The sequence below is a fragment of the Sapajus apella genome, unplaced genomic scaffold (assembly GCF_009761245.1).
Source record: "Sapajus apella isolate SASKATOON/1434 unplaced genomic scaffold, GSC_monkey_1.0 scaffold45, whole genome shotgun sequence".
Classification (NCBI taxonomy): domain Eukaryota; kingdom Metazoa; phylum Chordata; class Mammalia; order Primates; family Cebidae; genus Sapajus; species Sapajus apella.
Window position 1 is genome coordinate 15,678,922 of NW_022436985.1, and position 16,793 is coordinate 15,695,714.

At 41.5% G+C, this 16,793-nt stretch overlaps 1 pseudogene across 1 annotated transcript in view; it reads right to left on the reverse strand.

The window, feature by feature from the left end:
• Window positions 1-1,443: 1,443 nt before the first annotated feature.
• LOC116524375 overlaps window positions 1,444-16,793 on the reverse strand; it is a 45,985-nt pseudogene continuing 30,635 nt past the window's right edge. The window contains exons 3-4 of the transcript XR_004257304.1: window positions 11,162-11,365; window positions 1,444-4,316 (exon numbers count right to left, since the gene is read on the reverse strand). The product of XR_004257304.1 is annotated as a heterogeneous nuclear ribonucleoprotein A3-like (transcript). The remainder of the gene's footprint in view (window positions 4,317-11,161; window positions 11,366-16,793) is intronic.

Genomic DNA, 16,793 nt, shown 5'->3' on the forward strand with positions numbered 1-16,793 from the left:
CTTTCAGATTGGGTCTCTGAGTGAACTTCCAGTTTGTGGGTGCAGAAGTTACTTCTTTTTCTTAGCTTTCCTTCTAACAGTCTGGTCCCTCTGCTGTAGGACTGCTGAGGTCCACTCCAGGCCCTGCTTGCCGGGGGATCACCTGCATCAGCTGCAGAACACTAAGGGTTGCTACCAGTTTCCTATTCTGCTATCTTTGTCCCAGAATGATGCCAACCAAATGTCAGTCTGTTCTCTCCTTTATGAGGTGACTCTTTGGTTGTATGGGGGTCAGGGAGCTGCTTGAGGAGACAGTCTGTCCTTTATTGGAGCTCAAGTCCTGAGCTGTGAGCTCCATTGTTCATTCAGAGTTGCTGGGCAGGTACATTTAGGTCTGCTGCAATAGAACTCATAAACTCCCTTTTTTTTTTTTTTTTCTTGGTGCTCTGTCCCAGGGAGTTAGGGCTTTATTTAGGAGTTTCCATTGTGCCACTGCCTTTTTTTTTTCTTTCAATGCTGCCCTGCCCAGCGAGGAGGCAGCCTAGTCACTGTCTGCTTGCAGAGGCTTTGCTGAGCTGCTGTGGGCTCCGCCCAGCTGCTGTGTGATCTTCCCTGCAGTCCTTTTTATATGGGTGTAGTTAGAACTGCCTTGGCAATGGTGGCCCACCTCTGTTATGGCAGACTCTCTCTGTAGTGGCAGGTTGCCTTGGCAGTGGTGGGTTGCCTCAGCAATGGCATGCTGCCTCAGTGATGGCAGACTGCCTCCATAGTGGTGGAGTGTCTCAGTTATGGTGGACGCCCCTCCCCTACAGAGCCAGACTGCCCCGGGTTCAGCTGTGCTTGCTGTGAAACTCTCAACCCAGAGCGTTTTCAATTACTGTTTTTTCTTTTTTGTGGGGTGGAGGGGGGGGTGGAACCAGCCAAGCCTGATTACCTGGCTCCCTGACTCAGAGTCTTTTTTTTTTTTTTTTTTTTTTTTTGTTGAATGGTCAATCTCTCCCAGTGTTCCAGTCACCTGTTGGAAAGGCGCCAGGATCTCCCGTGCTGCGACTCACTGAGCCAGCTGAAACAGCGGCGCTGAGATTCCTGGCGGTTTTTTTGCCTAGGAATCTCCTGGCCTGGCTCACTATTTCAGATGAATGGGCGACTCTGCCATCTCAGGGCTCCAATCGCCAGCTAAGAGGGCACCCGGGCCAGTGTCTTTTGTACAGAGAACCGCTGTGCCAGGGCACGGGCCGAAACAGCCGTGCTGGTAACCCGTGGGGCTCCTCCACCTGGGAATCTCCTGGTCTGTGGGCAATAAAAGTCCATCTGGAAATGCGGCGTCCACTCACCATCTGTACTTTCACTGGGAGCTGCAATCCTGAGCTGTTCCTAGTTGGCCATCTTCCCCCGATCTCCTCTTAGCCTATTTTCTAACTGCTTTTCACGTATATGCCCATTAACAAATGGAATGTCTGTTACATTTATTGGTTTGTGAGTGTTTCTGGAAAACTGCAGTATGTGTGAAGACCAATTTCCATGCTAGCATTGCATGCATCCAAATATTAATGCACAGAGGCACAGAATTAGTGCAACAAGAGAGCATATTCAGACATGCCTCATTCCCCTTTTTATTGCTTGTTTTGCTTATTACTTCTTAAAACAAAAATAAGAATCTTGAATTCATCGTTCAACTGCCAAAGTAATGGCAGGGGACATACTCAGGGCTTGAATGAAATTGTAAGCACTAGCTGGTGCAAAACAGTAGACATTGGTGTATATATACCATATATAGATATGACCTTATTATCCAAAACTCTTCTCAACCAGGGCCTTTCAAACAAATTGGTAACAACATGATTTATGTTAAAATATACACAGGAAATAACAGTGCGTTCTTTGGGAATTTAAGAACTCAGACTATCCAAATTTGAATTCATGTCTGTAGGAAGTGAGAAGCTTGTACTAAGCAACTGTGCTACATTTCTGCTGCAGCTAGGTTATTTTGGACAATTATACCTAAACTATCCTTGGTTTCATCTAGCAAAATCTATAGGGTACCAAGAGGAAAGCATGCCAGCCAGTTAGGGGTTTAATAATGCATTATTTTTATTCTCTCACTCTGAGAAATTGAATAAAAAAATGTAAACCAAGGAAAATAACTCAAGATGTATGGGCCTCTTACGCTTTAAAAAAGAAAAAAAAAAGGCACCCATCAATTTTGCTCAGATATAGCAGGCTTAATCGTCCTATATTTTGAAAAGTTTTTAAGAATGGTTTCTAACATAGGAGAGGGAAAACATCCACTATCCTTTTTCAGAATTTTAAATGGTGGGAAGTAAACATTCTTTACACCCAAAACCTATGGCAGCAGTTCAAATTTGACCAAGGTAAATGTAGAATGGAATTGTTCTAAACACAGCTAGGACTCAGCAAGTCTAACACACTAAAATAATATGATTACATTTTAAAAGAAAATACGCAAAAGCCAAATATAAATTTTGAGATTTTTTTATTCGAAGGTAATCTTAATGCTATTCAATTCACAAATGCTAATTTAAATACCCAATCCCATTTATCTAAAACACACACTGCAAATACATAGATATTATTCTCTTCACATGTCAGCATCTATTCATCTCATGGTTTGGAAATGGGGAGAATAGATTCCCCTTAAACGCAAGTCAGCAGGTGTTTCTTCACAGTTAACTTTAGTAAAATGCATACAAAATAGTAATTAACAATGATCTTCTTTACTTGTTAACTCACAAGGAAACACCTTCAAAACTGCATTTTGTTAAAGTTTCTGTACTAAAGTGTAGAAAGACTGAAGTACACAAATATTGAAAAGTTAAAAATTCCTCAGTTTTTTATTCCTGGTACCACTACCACAATTTACAGGGCAATATACCTGATGTAATGAAAAGAAAAGGACAAAGACAAAGCTACAACAGATAAAAGACCTCAGGAATGTACATCTAATTGACACTACATTGTACTTATCAATAGCTGCAGTTTTTGCAAACTGTGGCTATGACAGTCCTGTACGAGAAGGGTTTCCTGTTTAAGCTGCAGTAACTTTTCTGACGATGGATTATCGTTCCTTCTGTGGCAGATTTTTACAGTACCTCTAATGCACTGGGGACAACTGTCTCAACTTGCAGCTTTTGTGAAAACTATTCACTCTCCCTCCTGCTAACAACTGTAGCCCTTTACTGCTGTTTTTAGAACTTTCTGCTATCATATTCATCACTTCCACCACCAGATCCACAACCACCACCGCAGGAACTGCCTGAGCTTCTTCCACTGAAACTGCCCTCTTTCATGGGTCCATAATTTGATTGTTGTTGTCCACTATAATTTCCAAAATTATTATAGTTCCCACCATCACCATAGTTACCACCGCCAAAATTTCCTCCTTCATTGTAACCATCATGTCCTCCACCACCATCACCATATCCACAACCTAGGTTTCCATATCCTGGTTTACCACCACCACAGCCCCCTCTACTACTGTAACAAAGACCACCGCCATAGTTGCCACCATCATCTCCAAGTGTATTATATCCACCATCACCTTCTTCATAACTACCTCTGCTGCCACCACCTCCACCACCATAGTGCCCTCTTCCACCAAAGTTTCCACCACAGCCAAAATTATCTCCACCACCTCCAAAGTTTCCTCTGTGACCCATAAAATTGCCAGATCCACTTTCACGACCTCTCTGTGATCCAGCAAACTGCATCTCTTATTTAGAAAGGGCCTTTTTCACTTCACAATTATGCCCATTATTAGTGTGGTATTTCTGAACAACAATTTTATCAACTGTATCATGATCATCAAAAGTCACAAAAGCAAATCCTCTTTTTCCCACTCTGCCTGTCCTCCATAACTTTTATGGTTTCAATCTTGCCATACTTTTCAAAGTAGTTTCTCAAATTATATTCTTCTATGTCTTTAATACCACCAACAAAAATTTTCTTCACTGTTAGTTGGGCACCAGGCTTTACAGAATCCTCTCCAGAAACAGCTCTCTTTGGTTCCACTACATGCCCATCAACCTTGTGTGGTCTAGCACACATTGCTGCCTCCACCTCTTCAACACAAGAATAAATTACAAAACCAAAGTCCCTGAAACGTTTTGTTTGGGCGTCTTTCATTACTATACAATCTGTGAGTGTGCCCCATTTCTCAAAATGTTCTCTTAAACGATCATCTGTAGTTTCACAGCTCAGACCACCAATAGACAGTTTTCTCAGCTGCTCTGGTTCATTTGGATCATGGCCCTCCTCCCTACTGCGGTGGCGACAGTGATGGATAAAGTTGGCTGGGTACACCCGGGCAGTGGTTTTACCTCAATTTTGAGAGATTTAACATCATTCTTAAGGGCCCTAGGATTTTTGGAGTGGTAAATGAGCATCAACTTCAACCTACTAATTCAACCTGCTGTATTAGCCCCTAACAAGAGTCATCCTGTCCTTTGAAACTTTTAAGCCAAGCATTGACTTCTCTCTAGCTGTGAAAGTCCTAGGTAGTGTCTTCTTCCAATAGAAATCTGTTTCATTTACATTTTGTTATTTAGCGTAGCTACCTTCATTGATGATTTTGGCTAGATCTTCTGGATGAGTTGTTACAGCTTGTATATCGGCACTTGCTGCTTTTCTTTCCACTTTTATGTTATGGAGACAGCGTCTTTCCTTAAACCTCATGAATCAACCTCTGCTCCTTTGCCAGTTTCCAACTTTTCTTCTCTAGCTTCCTCACCTCTTCCAGCCTTTGCACAACTGAAGAGAGTTAGAGCCTTGTCCTGGATTAGGTCTTGGCTTAAGGGAACGTTGGGGCTGCTTTGATCTTCTACACAGACAACTAAAACTTTCTCTAGATCAGCAAGAAGGCTGTTTCACATTCTTATCACTCATGTGTACACTGGAGGTAGTACTTTAATTTCCTTCAAGGTCTTTTCCTTTGCATTCGCAGCCTGGTTAACTGTTTGGCACCAGAGGCCTATCTTTCAGACTGTCTTGGCTTTCAACATGCCTTCCTCACTAAGCTTAATCATTTCTAGCTTTTGATTTAAGGTGAGAGATGTGCAACTCTTCCTTTTGCTTGAATACTCAGAGGTCATTGTAGTGTTACTAATTGGTCTAATTTCAATGCTGTTGTGTCTCAAGGCATAGGGAGGCCTAAGGAAGAAGAGAGGTGGGGAAATGGCCTGTCAGTGGAGCAGTCAGGACATACACATTTACTGATTAAGTTCATTGTCTTGTATGGGCTAAGTTCATGGCATCCCAAAACAATTACATTAGTAACGTCAAAGATCATAGGTCACAGATCACCATAACAGATATAGTAATAATTTTTTTTGAAATAATTATGAAAATTACCAAAAAGTGACACAGAGACACGAAGTGAGCACATGCTGTTGAAAAATGCTACAAACCATCAATATGTAAAAAATGCAGTATCTGAGAAGTGCAATAAGGTGAAGTGTATTAAAATGAGGTATGGCTGTATTTTTCATTGGGATTATGTTAAATTCATAAAGTCATTTAAGGAGAACTGACATTTTCATGATGTTGAGTTTTCCTAACAGAAGCACAACGTGCCTTTTCATTTGTTCAAGCCTATTTCTGTGTCTTTCCCAAGTGCTCTACAGTCTAGACACATTTTGACTGTCATACACTGTAAAGAGCAAGGCTGTCTCTCTCCCATCCCACACACAACTTCCAGTACATATGTTTTCAGACTCATCCTCTCATTTTTGTAGTCAGGATCATTTAAACCTGATTCTTCCTTTCTGGAAAATTTGGGAGATAGGGAGAAGAACTGCACCTAGAATGGTAAGGATATGGGCTTTGGAGTCAGACTGCCATTGGTTTAAATTTGGTTCTGTCATTTATCAGCTCTGTAACCAACAGCAAGTCCTCATTGACAAAATAGAGATTTTTACCTGAACATTACTTCATTCTTATGCTGCTATAAAGACATATCTGAGACTGGGTGATTTAGAAAGAAAAGAGGTTTAATTGGCTCATGGTTCTGAGGGCTGTACAATATTCTGCTTCTGGTGAGACCTCAGGAAACTTAACAATTGTGGCAGAAGGCAAAGGGGAAGCAGGTAGATCTTACATGCTGGAGCAGAAGGAAGAGAGAGTGAAGTGGGAGGTGCTAAACACTTTCAAACAACCAGATCTGGTGAGAGCTCTATCACGAGACAGCACTAGGGGGATGGTGCTAATATTAGAAACCACCCCCATGATCCAATCACCTCCTACCAGGCCCCACCTCTGACATTCGAAATTACAATTCAACATGAGATTTAGGTGGGGAGACAGAGCCAAACCATATCACACCTTTCATGAAAATAAGAATTGGATAGGATAACATATATGAAGCGGCTAGCACAGTGTCTGATACGAATAAGAGCCCAGTTTAAGTGATCGTTGTTACTTGCCCTGGGCAGTAGCGATTCTGGTAGTGAATAACTTCCAGTATGGAATTGAAAACCCTATCACAGGCCTCCTGATGAGTTTGTAACATATCATACACTGTTACATATATTTTTAAAGAACCTCTCCAACTTCCACCCATGTTAATTTCATTGATTCCTGGCAGTATCGTGCTATTTTGAGGTTTTCTTATTTTACCATGAGTTGGCATTTTTCAGACTCAATATTTTGTCTCACTTTTACAAAATGCTGGAGTAACCTGAACATAGTGGCAGAAGCTTCACTAGTCTGAACAGTGATGGATCATGTTTTCCTGGAAGCCATCAGTCAACAGTAGCTAACAAGAATATGGAGTGGGGCAGGAGTGGGAGGGGGTACGAAGGTCACTTTACTTGGTTCACTGACTACTTGCCGAGAGCCCTTTTGATTGATGTAGTAAAAATTTCTGCTAATTGCATTACTATTTCAAAAGAGTGTTGACTTGCTTTCCTCAAGCAGATTTCTGATTTTAGTTAAGAATCAGCATTCTAAACTTTTACCATTTCATGCAGACAGCAACATTAATTGAGCACCCACTGTCTACTGAGTGCTACTGAGTGCTACGCAACAGAGTTAATAGTAAGTAGAAGGCCACAGATGGCTTGTCTTAGGGGTTCGGGCTGGCTGTACTGGGGGAACATGGGTCTGGCTGATGGGTCAATTTATTGATTTAAGGAAAGTGGGCTGGTGAGTGCTCAGACACCATGGAGGGTGCAGGGCTGGGTATGCTAGTTGACCTGACATGAGGGCCACCACAGGGAAGCCAAGGTAGGGGCAGGAATGAAGATTCTTTGTTGTAGATGCAGGGAGTGAAGCTTGGTGCTATGGCCAATAGACCAAGAAGAGGCAGTCATGTAGTCCTAAAGCCTCGAATGAAAGCTATGGAAATCGAGCAGATGGTGGGGCAGAAGGTATGTCAAGGTCAGAGGCAAGTAGCCAGCATTTCTCTTGGGAGGTGGGTTGCCCTGACAGGCTGTGAGGGGAGGTGCCACCCTTTGCAGAAGACAGCACAGGACAGCCCTGGGAGTCAAGCCAGTGAGCAGGGTCTCAAAGGGACCCTGAACTCAGGGTGGGAGAGGCCCTGTACCTGGAGCTAATGGGCATCCAGCAGGGATGGAATCATATCAATAATAGGAGCATCTTCATTTATTTAGTGCTTTTAATGCTTCAGAGAGCTTTCTCCTCTTTTACCGCACGTGTATAAAGTGCTGCCCTTTCCCTGGGAAGACAATGCCAGTGGCTTCCCATCAGCTCTTGCCCTTTGCATTGTTTTCCCAGAAGTGCTTATAGACTTGTTTGATTAAACCACACTTTTCAGTCTCATGATAACCCACAGGAGTTAGAGATGTCAGAGTGAAACCACGTACTGTCCTTATCCTTACACTTTTTGAATTAAAAAAAAATTTTAAATAGCTTTGGGGGATATAAGTGGAGATTTTTTTTACATGCATATGTTGTGTGGTGATGAAGTATACTCACACTTTTCTGAGATATGAACATACACATATTCATTTTATCAACTGAAAATTCGTATTGTGCATGCACAAGGTAGCAGGAATTGCTTTGGTGCTATACATGTATGCATATTTCGATGTAAAAGATGTGTGTATATGTTATTATCCTAGAAAATCTCCTACCCAGAGGTCAGACTGGCAGTGGCCTCAAACATTCAGAACACAAGTTGGAAAAGGGTCATAAGGGAGGCTAGAAGCTGCAGAGGGGTAGAGACTTTATTCCATAGGAAAGACAGAATTGCCCTCAGGCAGTCGCTCAGAACCACTGTGCGTATAACGCAGCAGATGATAGCAGCAGGACTCACCGACCTCGGTGAGAAATGACAGCTGACAGCAGAGGGAAGGGACAGAAGAACTCTTGAAAGCAAAATCATTTCTTTTGAATTCTCTCTGGTTCTTCAGCACAGTGGTTTGAGGCCATTTCATTCTGAGCAGTGCTGCATTAAACAGCACAATAATTAACAGCTGTAATGCTACTAGCTCCTATTTGCATAGCTTTAAAAAAAATACAATTCTTTGCACTATATCATCTTATTAAATCAATGCAAAGTCCCTATGGCAGCATTCATCAGAATCACCTGAATGTTGTTAAAACACTCATTGCTGCTTCCTTGTCCTACCTCCTTGCAACTTGAGTTTCTATTTCAGTAGGTATGATGTGGGGCTCCGAATCAGTTTTCCTGACAATTGCCCACATAACTCTGCTGCTGCTGGCTGGGGCCACACTTTGAGAACGACTGCCCTCTGAGGTATGCGTGGCTTCTTGTATTATTATTGTAAATATTTTACATAGGAAAAATGAAGTTTCAGAGAAGTTGAATTACTCAACCAAAGTCACCCAAGTGGCAGATTTCAGACTTCAGTTTGTCTTTGAAGAATAAGCCGTATGTTTTTTCAACTATATGCTATTGTCTCAGATTTTTTTTTCCTAAAAAAAGAGAGTTTAACACATGCTAGATTTTCTTCAAAATACTTGAAATTAAAACCTTGTCATTCTAGTTTATTAGAAAATTTATGAATGTAACATATATTTTTCCTTCACAATACTGGATGGGATTCTTGGTATGTCTAGGTTCTGGAGCACTTAGAACACTTAAATAAATGCTAAGACATTAGGGTGACTGAGTAGAAAAGGAACACATGGAGGAAGTAGGAGTTGAAGTGACTGGGGCAGGTGCAAATCCTTTGGAAAAGAGCCATGAAGTAGTGGAAAGGTATGAGAGTTAGGAGATCAGAAGGAAGCTGGTATTTTAGGAGCATTTCCCTGCATGGATAATTTACCTAACCCAGAATGATTGTATTGACTTTGATTTGATGTTGCTCCTCTCTAGAGGGAGTCTGTAAGGGTTTTCTCCAACTAAACAAGCATTCTGCTTCCATGTTTAGAATGCCTAAGAAAATATCCTATTATGTTCATGGAAAATATCCTATTATATTCAAGAAAATATCCCTTATGTTCATGTTAATGTATCTATTTTTCTTCTCTGTGAGTGATTTCCCAAGTCCTTTCTAAACCAATTACAGAATTATGAAGAAGCTTCTTAAAAAGCATCTCTAAAGGTATTTTAAAGAAAATTCTGAGATCACTTATGTCCTTTCATTTCAAGACTGTGATAGCTGCCATTAGTGCAGAGATGTGACATAAGTCTTTCATGGTGTAACTAGGCTGGATCATGTGGGGTTCAGTCAGGAAAACAAAACCCCTGTAGGCATTTTAAATATGGAGAGATTTAATATAGGTATTGAGGTGTTTACAAAACCACGGGAAAGACTGGAAGAGTGAAAATCGTAGGGACTGCCATTGGCTTCGGGTTTACAGCTACAGAAAAGCAGAGGGCTATTGCCGTTCAGAATCAGGAACCTGCAGGAATGCTGACGGTGGCCTCACAGCTTTCTTCAGCCCTAAGGGGCTGAAATGGGAAGGAAACAAAGAGGCCACTGAATAAACATTATCTGTGAAACACATATTTGTCTGCCAGTGCTGCCGGAGGAAGAAAAAAGAATGTCTTCTTCATCTCTTTCACCTTACAAATCTTGCAGGAGTGCAGTTTTAATGATGAAATTTAAGACATTTCAAGTTTGCAGGATCCATGTGGAGTAAAATTTATGTCACTGCACAGATGTGACTTTTTCTTCAAATTATCAAGTAGGGGTGGACACATGGAATTTTGCTGGAAGTAGATGTGTTCACATCTCATTATCAAACCTCTGAGCTATGACATTTCACTGCATTTGCAGTTTCTGTATTTGGTTTTGCTTGACAGGTATTAATGACTTACTGATTATATTTTTAGTTATAATAAAACTTTAATTCTTAGGAAACATGCTGAAGCAGGAGCTCCCATTAATTAGATTCCCTCTCCCATAGGCCTTCTTTGGAAAGAAGTTTTATCACTGGTAAAACAGGAAAGTTTTGAATTTTACCCCCAAAATTTAACAATATATCTAATCACTCAATTAATACAAGCCTGCTATGGTTTAAATGTGTCTGTATTGGAAACAATCCCTCATGCAACAGTGTTGAGAAATGGGACCTTTAAGAAGTGATTAGGTCCTGAGGGCTCTGCCCTCATGAATGAATTAATGTCATTCTTGCAGGAATGGGTTAATTATTGTGAGAGAGGCTTTATTATAATGGCAAGTTTGGCCCCCTCTCATTCTCTGGCTCTTGAGCATGCTCTCTTGCTCTCCACCTGCTGCCCTGGGATGATGCAGCAAGAAGGCCCTTACCAGATGCAGGCCCCTCGACCTTGGACTTCTCAGACTCCAGAAATGTAAGAAATATATTTCTTTTCTTTGTAAATTAATGTTTGGCATTCCGTTATAGCAACACAAAATGGACCAATACAATGTCTGTTATACAAAAGTGGGAAAAAAATAATATTTTATATATTTATATAACTAATATATATTTGTTTAATCTGTGCTCCTTTATTGGCATTCTAATTGGTTGCAGGTTTTGTTTTTCACTTTAATTACCAAAGCTAATAAAAATCTCTGATTTTTGCATCCTACAATAAGCAATATCCTTGGATAAATTCCTAGTAGATTTTTAGCATCTAAAATGACATACTTTTAGAAGATTTTAAAATACATATTTGGAGGAGGATCCAAGATGGCCGTTTAGGAACAGCTCAGGATTGCAGCTCCCAGTGAAAGCGCAGAGGGTGAGTGGGCGCCGCATTTTTATTGCCCACAGACTAGGAAATTCCCAGGCGGTGGAGCTCCACAGGTCACCAGCGCGGTTGTTTCGGCCAGCGTGGCTGTGCTGGCCGGCGCCGCTGCTTTGCCCCGCGCGGCTGCTTTGTCGGCGCCCCGGAGCAGTGGTTCTCCGTACAAAATACACCGGTCCGGGGGCCCTTTTGGCTGGCAATTGGAGCCACAGAAAGTTGCCCATTCATCTGTTTAAAAAGGGGACTGAGCAGGGAACCAGGACAGTAGATTCCAGGGCAAAAAAAAAAAAAAAGCGCCACAAACCTCAGTGCTGCTGTTTAAGCCAGCGCAGTGAGTGGCCGCAGGGGAAAACAAACAGACCCCGGCACCTCTTCAACAGGCGACTGGAACACCAACTTAAAAAAGGCTCTGAGGCAGGGAGCCAGGCGATCAGGCTCAGCTGGCCCCACCCCCACAAAAGAACAGCAACCAGAAACTCTGGATTGAGACTTTCACAGCAAGCGCAGGTGAACCCGGGACGGTCCAGCTCTGTGGGGGAAGGGTGTCTGCCATTACCGAGGCAGCCCGCCGTTGCCAAGGCAACCTGCCACAGCAGAGAGACTCCGCCTCAACAGAGGCGGGCCACCATCCCCAAAGCAGTTCTAACTACACCCATATAAACAAGACTGCAACGAAGTTCACTCAGCAGCTGGGCGGAGCCCACAGCAGCTCAGCAAAGCCTCTACAGGACAACAGTGACTAGGCTGCCTCCTTGCTGGGCAGGGCAGGCCTGAAGGAAAAAAAAAGAAGGCAGCAGCATAACGGAAACTCATAAATAAAGCCCTAAATCCCTGGGACAGAGCACCTGGGAACAAAAAGCAGTTTATAAGTTCTGCTGCAGCAGACCTAAAAGTACCTTCCCAGCAGCTCTGAATGAACAACAGAGCTCACAGCTCACCATTTGAGCTCCTATAAAGAAGAGACCGTCTCCTCAAGCAGCTCCCTGACCCCTATATATCCAAAGAGCCACCTCATAAAAGAGAGATCACATTGACACTAGGTGGGTATCCTTCTGGGACAAAGATAGCAGAAGAAGAAAACTGGTAACCACCCTTACAGTCCAGCAGCTGCTGCAGGTGAACCCCAGGCAAGCAGGGCCTGGAGTGAACCTCAGCAGACCTACAGCAGAGGGGCCAGACTGTCAGAAGGAAAACCAAGAAACAGAAATAACCTCATCATCAACAAACAGAACGTCAATCTGAAAGATTTGAGACCCAATCTGAAAGCCAGCAACTACAAAGTCGACAGGTGGATAAATCCTTAAAGACGGGAAGAAGCCAGCGCAAAAAGGATGAAAACACCTGAAACCAGAACACCTCTCCTCCTAAAAGGGATCACAACTCCTCACCAGCAAGGGAACAAGGTTGGAGGGAGAACGAGTGTGATGAAATGACAGAATCAGACTTCAGAAGGTGGGTAGTAAGAAACTTCTGCGAACTTAAAAAACATGTTCTAATGAAATGCAGAGAAACTAAGAACCTTGAAAAAAGATTTGACGAAATGCTAACGAGAATGGACAAAATAGAAAGGAAATACAAGTGACTTGATGGAGCTGAAAAACGCAACACGAGAACTTCGTGAAGCATGCACAAGTATCAACAGTCGAATTGGCCAAGCAGAAGAAAGGATATCAGAGGTCGAAGATCAACTTAATAAAATAAAACAGGAAGGCAAGACTGGAGAAAAAAGGGTAAAAAGGAATGAACAAAATCTCCAAGAAATATGGGACTATGTGAAAAGACCTAATCTACGTTTGATAGGCGTACCTGAATGCGACGAAGAGAATGAATCCAAACTGGAAAATACTCTTCAGGATATTATCCAGGAAAACTTCCCCAACCTAGCAAGGCAGGCAAACATTCAAGTCCAGGAAATACAGAGAACACCACAAAGATATTCGTCAAGAAGAGCAACCCCAAGGCACATAATCGTCAGATTCACCAGGGTTGAAATGAAGGAGAAAATACTAAGGGCAGCCAGAGAGAAGGGTTGGGTTACCCACAAAGGGAAGCCCATCAGCAGAAACCCTACAAGCCAGAAGAGAGTGGGGGCCAATATTCAACATCCTTAAAGAAAAGAACTTTCAACCCAGAATCTCCTATCCAGCCAAACTAAGCTTCATAAGTGAAGGAAAAAATAAAATCCTTTGGGAACATGCAAGTACTCAGAGAGTTCGTCACCACCAGGCCAGCTCTACAAGAGCTCCTGAAAGAGGCTCTACACATATAAAGGAACAACAAGTATCAGCTCAACTAAAGGGCAAAACACCCAGCTAGCACCAAAATGGCAGTATCAAATTCGCACATAACAATATTAACCCTAAATGTAAATGGACTAAATGCCCCAATCAAAAGACACAGACTGGCAAATTGGATAAAAAGCCAAAACCCATTGGTGTGCTGTATCCAGGAAACCCATCTCACATGCAAGGATACACAAAGGCTCAAAATAAAATGCATATTTATAAATTGACTCCTAGGAAGATTAGAACACTTTTAATCTACTAGCTGTGAATAATAGTTCCCAGTTCTCTGAACTCTTACCAGTATTGGGTCTTATATTTTAAAAAGCTTTGCTAATCTCATATTTAATATGTATTTAATTGTTTTAACTTGGTTTTCGTTGATAACTAGAGAGGATGAAGATTTGTTTATATGTTATTATCTTTTTACATGTATTCTCCTAATAAAATTACATCTTTAGCCTATTTTTCTATTGGGTTGTTAGAGTTCTTTAAAAATTGACTTATAGTAGCTCTTTATTAATTAAGGATAAAATCACTTATTCCTTATTTATGTTGGAAATATTTTTCTTAAACTGCTGTTTCCCTTTTTATTTCATATTTTTATTTCTGAAGAATTTAAATATTTTAGTTAATGAAAATTTCTGTCTTTCAAGTAAATGGTGTCTGCTCTTGGGGTCATACTTTAAAAGTCTTTCAGCACTCCAATATTATGTAAATATTCAGCTATATTTTCCCATGCTTTTAGAATGTTATTATTTATTTTTATTTATTTATTTTTGAGAAGAGCCTTGTTCTGTTGCCCACACTGGAATGTAATGGCATGATTTCAGCTCATTGCAACCTCCACCTCCAGGGTTCCAATGATTCATGCCTCAGCCTCCCTAGTAGCTAGAATTATAGGCATACACCACCATGCCCGGCTTATTTTTATATTTTTAGTAGAGATGGAGTTTCACCATGTTGGCCAGGCTGGTCTTGAACTCCTGACCTCAAGTGATCTGCCAACCTCAGCCTCCCAAAGTGCTGGCATTACAGGCATGAGCCACCATGCCCAGCCTAGAATTTTATTTTTAATTTACACTTTAATTCCATGAGGAATTTCTTTCTTCTTCTTTTTTTTTGGGGGGTGGGTGAGAATTTCTTTATTCAGGTTGTTCATCTTTTATATCTAGATTCCTTCCCAGTTCTCAGAACCCTTTACCTCAGGAAAAGGGTTTTTCAATGATAGTTTGGCAAGCAAGGAGTTAGAGAACGGGGAATGCTGATTGGTTGAGCTGGGAATGAAATTATAGGCAGTAAGCCTGTTTTCTTGCACTGAGTCAGTTGAGGAATTTCTTTCATTATGGAGAGATCAAACCAGGGACCATGTTCAAAGTATTTAACAACCATATGCTGTAGGTACTGGCCAGTTATAATGAATGCCAGCCATAGAACCTGGGTGTGGCCAGATTTGTAGTTCTTACCAAATATCAGCCCTGGATGAGATTTATTTTTTTTTCCCAAACAGTCAGTGATTGCCCTGATACAGATTACATCCTTTCCCCATTGACTAAAAATGTCTTCTTTATCCTATATCAAATATTTTTGTATTTAGATCTCTTTCTAGACTTCATGATTGACTTCCATTTGTAAAGTCAACACTGATTATTGTAGTTTTATGTTTGAATATACGGTGCAACAATTCATTAATTCCAGGGTGGCAGGGAGACCATCAGAAAAAATAGCTAATGCACACTGGGCTTAATGCCTAGGTGATGGGTTGATAGGTGCAGCAAACCTCCATGGCACGCATTTCCCTATGTAACAAACCTGCACATCCCGCACATGTATCCCAGAACTTAAAATAGAATAAGTGAACATAATGTAATAACCAAGTGAGTTAGAAGGAAACACCATGCTCTGAGTTCAAATTATGAGTCCTTTATTCAGCGGGCGACAGAGAGTCAGCTAACGCTCAAAATCTGTCGGCCCTGAGGAAGGGGCTTGATTTCCCTTTATACCTTGATTTGGGTAGGGGAGGGGGCAGCCTAGCTGAAGCAGAATTTTACAGAAGCAGAACAAGCAAGTTAGTAGGAAGAGGCTGATAACCAGAGGGCAGGAGGTTCCCAAGATTTTTGGTTGCTAAGGGTATTTCCATACAATCACTAAGAGGGGTAGCAGGGGGAACTTTCCATACAATCAATCACAAGGAAGTTATTCACAATAGCAGGTAGACTTGCCAAACAGTATGCGGCTACAGTGGTTACAGGTGCTGTGAACAGTGTGAACCACTCTCAAGGTTCAAAGCTTAGAGTGCAGCGTGACCCAGTAATGTATCTGAGGGGCTGCGGCCGGGAGGGACAGGCTTGAGAGAGCTTGACAGGTTTGCAGGTAAGATGGAGTCAGTTAGGCTAACCTAGGTTAGGTTATCACAATAACATAAAAATTAAAACTGATAAAAGACAAACCAACAAGCAAACAATTCATTAACCTTCTTTTCAAATCACTGTGACTAGCAGGCAAGGAACAGTGTCACCATACTGGTGACACCTAATCTTCAGGAGGTAATAGTGCTTCTGTTACACAATGAAGGCAAGAAAGAATATGTTTTGCTCTCCTGTGTCCCATTGGCACGCCTTTTGATGCTGTCATCCCCAGTGTCAAAGGTAAGTGGACAAATACAACAGCTATAGTCTTAGATGGACACCATAACAAAGGGCTTAGACACTACAAGAGTGTGGGTGTGAGCCACCTCACCAAGCAAGTGCCCAGACCAGAGGAGTTGCTAGTCTGTCTTCCCTTCCTCCCTTCCTCCCTCCCTCCCTCCCCTCCTTCCTTCTTTCCTCTTTCCTTCTATCCATCCATCTTTCTGTATTTTTATTTCTCTCCTCTCCCTCCCTCTCTCTTACCCCTTCTCTCTTTCTCTCTTTCTGAAAAAAAGGCAAGATACTGGTTAAGTGGGCTCATACATTTTAGAAAGGCCCAAATAGAATTGCCAAGAATTGCATAAGAACGTTCTGTTTCATAAAACTCATAGTTCTGTAAGAAGCTTCTATCTAGATAATGACATAATTAGGGATGATTATGTCATTAGGGATGATGTAGGCAAATATGAGCTCGGCAACCAAAGTCTACAATAGAACATATGTGAAATGTTTAAAAATTACTGAACAAATGCCATGAAGGAATTGCTTCCTGTCTTTTGGAAGTTAAAAATAAACTAGATGTAGGTTTCTCACCTATGAAAGTAATGACATAATTTTCGTAAAAAATTAAGAAGGTCGTATGGAGGCCTTCTCACACAGCAAGACCTCTTCCCAATAGTTTCTTGTGTATCCTTTAGAAAGTTTCGACATATGTACAAAAATAAAGAATATCCCTTAAAATATCTC